Genomic DNA, 6,675 nt, shown 5'->3' with positions numbered 1-6,675 from the left:
CGAAGGTTTCAATACACAAAGCTCGTACTAGTACAATTCAAAGGACACTGCAAGCAGCTGCAGCAATGCAATACGAATTGTGGACGTGTAGGAAAACAGGTCCCTTCCGGGGTGAGCTGGTAGGAACTTTTGTATTGAATGCGAAGCGTTGATTAACGGTATTGCGACGACGGCGCGTTGGCCTACACAAAAGTCAACGCTCGACCTTCGCTGCGCTGCGGTGCGCAGACTTTTCCGGGCCAACGCGCCGTCGTCGCTTGCTGCAGTCTTCGCGCGCTTCTGAAATCGCACCTAATCGGAAAGTTGCGTGATTTTCGGTGAAGTACGCAGGCGCACTTTAGCGCAATTGCAATACTTTAATCAACTATAACGTCCTGAAGATGGACAGCACTTTACGGGGACACCAAAACCGCACTTAACTAGACACGTTTCGCGCAATCCGATTAGCTTAGATCAATGTGTTTCATTGGCCAAAATGGCTTGTATAATATCCAATGGGTTGGCCAGAAAATACGAATTAATCCCCTGGGATGCTGGTACACCACGTAAACGTTCCTACAAGCTGGTTCGGCGAAGAAGCTTTTTTGATTAAGAGCATCTCCACCGGTCTCGCCATTTGGCACGCTATCGCAATTTTCTCAAAAAAAATAGCGTGTGAGCAAAAAAAACACCCCCACCGGACACGCTATTTGACCCGCCAACGCAATTTCGGAATTGCGGGCACGCAGATTTTCGACCTCCGACTCGCCAGATGGGCCCCGCTATAGCGAGTCGGAGGCACCCGCAATCCGACCACGCCAGTTTCAAGAAAACTTGAATTAATTATAGTATACAAAAACTTCATATAACAAATGCGGTACTCCGTGACGCCGTAGTCGATAGAACCAGTTGCGATGGGAGAACACACGAGAAAAGCACTTGTGGTCGGGAAACCAAAAGAGGAAGTGAGCTGACCAGGCTCGGTGTATATTAGCAAAGCGGGGACAGCCGAGACTGGTGGCTGAGCGTGGCTGTGCGTGTCTAGACGCACAAGTCTGGGTCTGCAGCGATGAGCTTGCAGTAGCCTCGACGTTGTGCGACCAAGCCCTGAGAGAGTGGGCTGCCGGTGAGAGCAGGGCTGGCTAACCAATTGACGAAATCGGTTAGATGATCCGGCTATCTCACCGGTTCAGCTAACCGGTTAGCTGTGGGTGTGCGAGTCGGCTCTCGCTGGTCTAGTGTGTGTGGGGAAAACGTCATCGCCAAGGGCTAATCCCTTGAGGCGACGCATGCAAAACCCCACACGCCGAGTGAAAAACGGTGGGCAGTGATGAGCCATGATAGGCGGCGAAACCTACCAAGAAGCTCCCTTCTTGACTGCCTCCCTGAGCTGGCTAGCGTGGCTAGGTCAAGTCGCAGCGTAAGACCACTGCGACACTGACCTGCGATCCCTTCGACCACCCTTCAGCGAGTGTCCGCTCTATTCTGCCCCGGAACGTGCGCTGCAGTCGCACGCCCAGAAACATTTCAAGTCGGCTTACTCTGGTGATGTGTCTGCCCCCGCACGGTAGGAGCCGCACGCCTCCTGCCGGCCGACAGGAGGTACACGGCGCGTGATTGGCGGGAGCAAGCCGGGGATCTGGCCGACGCCCTCGCATCGCGGCGCGACGCGAGCTCTGAGCTAAGCAGAGGAAGTGGACGCAACGCGGAGGCGCGTGCGCAGGTTAAAAAAATGTAGCATCAGGTAGTGCTTTGGTAAAGATATCCGCGATTTGATCGGCGGATGCCACGTGGTGGACTTTAAATACTTGCTGCTCAACAAGCTCTTGAATAAAATGGTAGCGAACATCGATGTGTTTCGAGCGACCATGGATCTCGGTATTTTGTACGAGATTGATCGTGCTTTGGTTATCCTCGAATAGAGGGATAGCGTCACGGATGGGGAAGCCCATTTCCGCGAGGAGATGCTTCAGGTAGAGGCACTCCTGCACCAAAGAGCAGAGGATCATAAGTTCAGCTTCCGTAGTGGAGAGCACAACGGTCCGCATCTTCTTGGCGACCCAAGAGATAGGGGAGTTGTAGAAGTACGTGATGAAACCACCGACGCAACGGCGACTATCCACGCAGTTGGCATAGTCCGAGTCTGCAAACGCATAAAGAGGCGTAGCAGGATCGTACGCTCCTCCGAGAGTGATTCCGTAGTCTACGGTGCCTCGGAGGTAGCGCAGTCCGCGGACGGCAGCATCCCAGTGCTTCGGGCCAGGGTTCACGAGAAACTGGCTCAGTTGTTGTACAAGGTACGCGAGATCCGGTCGGGTGCAAATCATGAGGTACATGAGGCTACCAACGACGGCTCGGTAATTTTTGTGGACCATTTCCTTTGTCTCCTCCTCCGTCGAGGGGCACATGGTCGTAGAAAGACGCAAGTTGTGTTCCATCGGTGTTTTGACGGGGTTGCAGTTACCGTAACCGAACCGGCGCAAAACCGAAGTGGCATATTGCGACTGATGCATGGTGAGCGTCCGTTGGTCCCGGTTGCGAGTGATGTGGATCCCGAGGATGTACGTGAGTTCCCCGAGATCGTGCATCTTGAACCGAGCACGGAGCATGTCCTTAATTCCATCCGTGATCGCCGGCGTAGGGGCAATGATCAGGATGTCATCGACGTAGACGCCGATGAAGACGGGTTTTCCGTCGATAATTTTTGTAAAGACACAACGGTCTTTGATGAGGCGTTTGTAGCCTTGCGACGTGAGGTACTCGACGAGGGTCTGGTACCAAAGGTACGGCGACTGCTTGAGGCCGTAGACGCTCCGGAGGACGCGAAGGACCGCGTTGGCCGGGAGCCCAGCGTTGAATCCCGGGGGATAACGGACGTAAATGACACGGTCAATTTTGCCGTTAAGAAAAGCGGTAATTACATCCATTCCGTGGATTTCGTAATTGTTGACCGCGGCAAAGGTGAGGAGGGCGCGAAGCACCTCTTTGCGAATGACCGGAGCATAGCTCTCATCATAGTCAACTCCATGGACCTGACGGTTACCCTGGATGACGAGGCGCGCTTTGTAGCGTGCTACGCGACGAGCAGCCTCAGTCACGGCGTCGTCATATTTGCGCTTATAAACCCAGCGCATGCCTAGAACAGAGGCGCCAGGTGGCAGGGTAGCGTGCTCGAATGAGCCGTTTTCATCATGAGCATGGAGCTCCTCGAGCATGGCTTTAAACCATTCTGCGTGCTCGGGCGTGCGCATGGCACTATTAAAGTTCTGAGGCTCGTCGTTAGCCATGTTGGCCAGAGCCGCCAGAATATGGATCGGGGTAGAGTCGTCCGAATCCTCATGCGTTGAAGGATCGGGTCCCGAGTAGGAGATCAAGAGAACACCATCGCGAAGGGAAATGGCCGACAGGGTCGGGCGCGAATCCATAACTTGCGCGAGAGCACGAGCCGTAGGCTGGTGAGTGGTGGTCAATTGAGGGACTCCACTATGACCATCGATCCGGAGCATGCCTTTGTAAGGCAGAGGCGTCTCGGAGTGGATATTAATAATATTACCCGTTGGGTAGTCATACACGTCATTCGCGAAACGCAGCTGGCGTGCAGGGTAGACCTGCGAGCGCGGTGCAACGCACGCGGCGCGCCAATCGAAGGAGTTGGGCGTCGGAGCTGCGGTCTCGGGTACGCTGCCGGCAGACGTCGACGAGACGAGCACCGTCGTAGGGACAGGTGGCCCGTCGGTACCGTCGAGCGCTGGGCGCAAGCACGACCGAACAGGTCGTGGACCCGGGGTCGGTTCATGACGCGATACGCGAGGAGTGTTGGTCACGGTCGTAGAGCCCGGAGGCTGCCACGTAGTAGGCACCGTGGCCGTGGAGGGTGCAGCGACGGCCCAAGTCGTGGACTGCTGGACGTGTTGCAGAGCCTCCCGGAAGGGCGGCAACGCCTCCCGGAATGTTGCCAACGGGATAGACGGCCGAGGATCGACTGTAAAGCAGTTGCGGCGCGGCGACTCGCGTTTGAGCGCCGCGACAAGCGCAGGATCCTTAGGGACCGGAAATTCCGTCTCAATAAACCGAACATCGCGACTATAGAGAACATAGTGCGTGTCGAGGTTGAGGAGTTTAAATCCAAGGTGATGTGATGGCAAGCCAATGAACATGCACCGGATAGCTCGGTCCGAGAGCTTATTCGCGCGATGATTCGCGGTGAGGTTCGCGTATGCGGTGCACCCAAAGACGCGAAAGCGCGCGTAGTCGGGATGGCAGTTGTGCCAAGCCCGATAAGGTGTGTCACCTTTGAGGGTCGTAGATGGCGAGGCATTTACGAGAAGGGTCGCATGAGCGAGCGCTTCGCCCCAAAGGTAATGCGGCAAGTTGCCATGGATTAGCATCGCACGCATTTTCGTCACCAAGATACCCATGCGTCGTTCAGCGACGGGGTTCTGCGTAGGCGTGTACGCATTGGTGAAATAGGCCTTAGTGCCGTATTTGCGCTCAATGAGCCGGCCAAGGGCCTCGTACTCCTTCGCATTGTCCATTTGGAGGACGCGGATCGCATCATGAGGATGCGCCGGTGCGTGGTGGTAGTACAGGTCTGTGACCTCGTCGCCGAAGCGAAGGCGAGAGTCTTGGCGAAACGACTCGTAGGCCTCCGGCAATAATGCGCGGCGGGAAAGCAGGTACGTAAAAGTGTACCGCGTAAAGTCGTCGATAAAGGAGACGAAATATCGCGCACCGGACATTGTGGGGACGTCGAGAGGGCCCCAAATGTCCGTGTGGACGCGTTCCAACGGCCGAGTAGTCGGCGGAAGGGAATTTTTCGAGAAGGGTAGGACCTTCGATTTCGCGCGCAGACATGCATCGCATGCGGCGTGAGCCTTAACGGCTTGCGACGACATAGGAAAGTCGAGAACTTTGACACTTTTACCTAGCTGCTGAAGATTAGCAGGGCTAGGGTGCCCGAGGCGTTGATGCCAAGTCATCGACTGCTCGATACTCGAGCGCGCAGCTAGGAGACTAGGCTCCGAGAGCGCCTCGGGTAGAGGATGGCACACGAAGAGGCCAGAGATAGGGTCAGACGTCGCCGTGATGATCGCCGTCGGAGAGACGCGGATCGTGATGGCGTTGGCGTTGACCTGGATGCGGTGGCCGTCAAGGACGAGACCAGAACGCATCGAATAGAAATTAAATTTCAGATCCGGGATGTAGCAGGCGTCGTGCAAGAGCACGGGAACTACGCCACCGGTGGGGAGTTGGAAGTGCAAACGCACAGTACCGCGGCCGTGGATGCGCAATGCAGCGCCATCAGCCACGCCGATAAACTCCTCGCATGGTTCATACGTGATAAACCAATCGCGATGAAACGTCGAGTGGCGAGAAGCGCCACTATCGATCGTCCAAGCAAACGTGGCTTGGTGCGCCTCAGATGGCTCTTTGCCATTGAGAGTCATGCCTCCCGCAGAGCGCAATAGCGATGCAGAGAGTAGGTCGTCGCGAATGCGAGACAGGTCAACCGCGTGTGAGGCGGAAAGATGCGATGGTGTAGTCGCATCAGCCGTGGACGGTGTCCAATTAAAGACGGCAGACAATGCCGAGGGCAAAGTCTCCATGGCGTCGCTGTAAGCGTAGCCGGTAGGGTGCTCCATGAGCGCAAAGTCCTTATGCGCAGAGCTTATGTTCTCCAAAGTGTCTCCATACACAGAAAGCTCTGTAGCTTGATCCAAAGAACTAGAAGACAGGGAGTACTGACGAACATTGTTGTTAGTCATGTTACGGTCACGACTAGAGCTACGAGCGCGGGTGCGCGAGCGGTTGGAGTCGTCGTCACGGTTAGAACCGTTGGCTTGGCTGCGGTCGCGGGAGCGAGTACGCTCGCGTCCGTGCGTGTCGCGACGTTCGGGAGAACGGCCGCGACGACCTTGGTCGTCTGGACGCGAAGGAAAATAGCCGGGGGCCGCTTGGGGCATCGCCAATACATGGCCCGGAGGCGCGGGGCCGTAGCCATGGGCATATGCAGGTGGCGCGTGGTGACCATAAGGACCGTAGGCCATGTTCGGGTCTACCATACCGTAGGGCGCGTACGGAGAGAGACGACGGACGTCGGAGCAGCAGCGGAAGCGTTGATGTGGGCCATAACCAGTTGCGATGGGAGAACACACGAGAAAAGCACTTGTGGTCGGGAAACCAAAAGAGGAAGTGAGCTGACCAGGCTCGGTGTATATTAGCAAAGCGGGGACAGCCGAGACTGGTGGCTGAGCGTGGCTGTGCGTGTCTAGACGCACAAGTCTGGGTCTGCAGCGATGGGCTTGCAGTAGCCTCGACGTTGTGCGACCAAGCCCTGAGAGAGTGGGCTGCCGGTGAGAGCAGGGCTGGCTAACCGATTGACGAAATCGGTTAGATGATCCGGCTAGCTAACCGGTTCAGCTAACCGGTTAGCTGTGGGTGTGCGAGTCGGCTCTCGCTGGTCTAGTGTGTGTGGGGAAAACGTCATCGCCAAGGGCTAATCCCTTGAGGCGACGCATGCAAAACCCCACACGCCGAGTGAAAAACGGTGGGCAGTGATGAGCCATGATAGGCGGCGAAACCTACCAAGAAGCTCCCTTCTTGACTAGTTCTATGAATATTTGGTGGAAGTTGACGGCAGCTTACGGGTCGCCGTGGTTCGACCTTGAGAGGTGTGTATCCCAGTAGCCACGTCAC

Source organism: Saprolegnia diclina, assembly GCF_000281045.1.
Source record: "Saprolegnia diclina VS20 unplaced genomic scaffold supercont1.10, whole genome shotgun sequence".
Classification (NCBI taxonomy): domain Eukaryota; phylum Oomycota; class Saprolegniomycetes; order Saprolegniales; family Saprolegniaceae; genus Saprolegnia; species Saprolegnia diclina.
The sequence above is the reverse complement of the archived record's forward strand: the minus strand, read 5'-3'. Positions refer to the sequence as shown.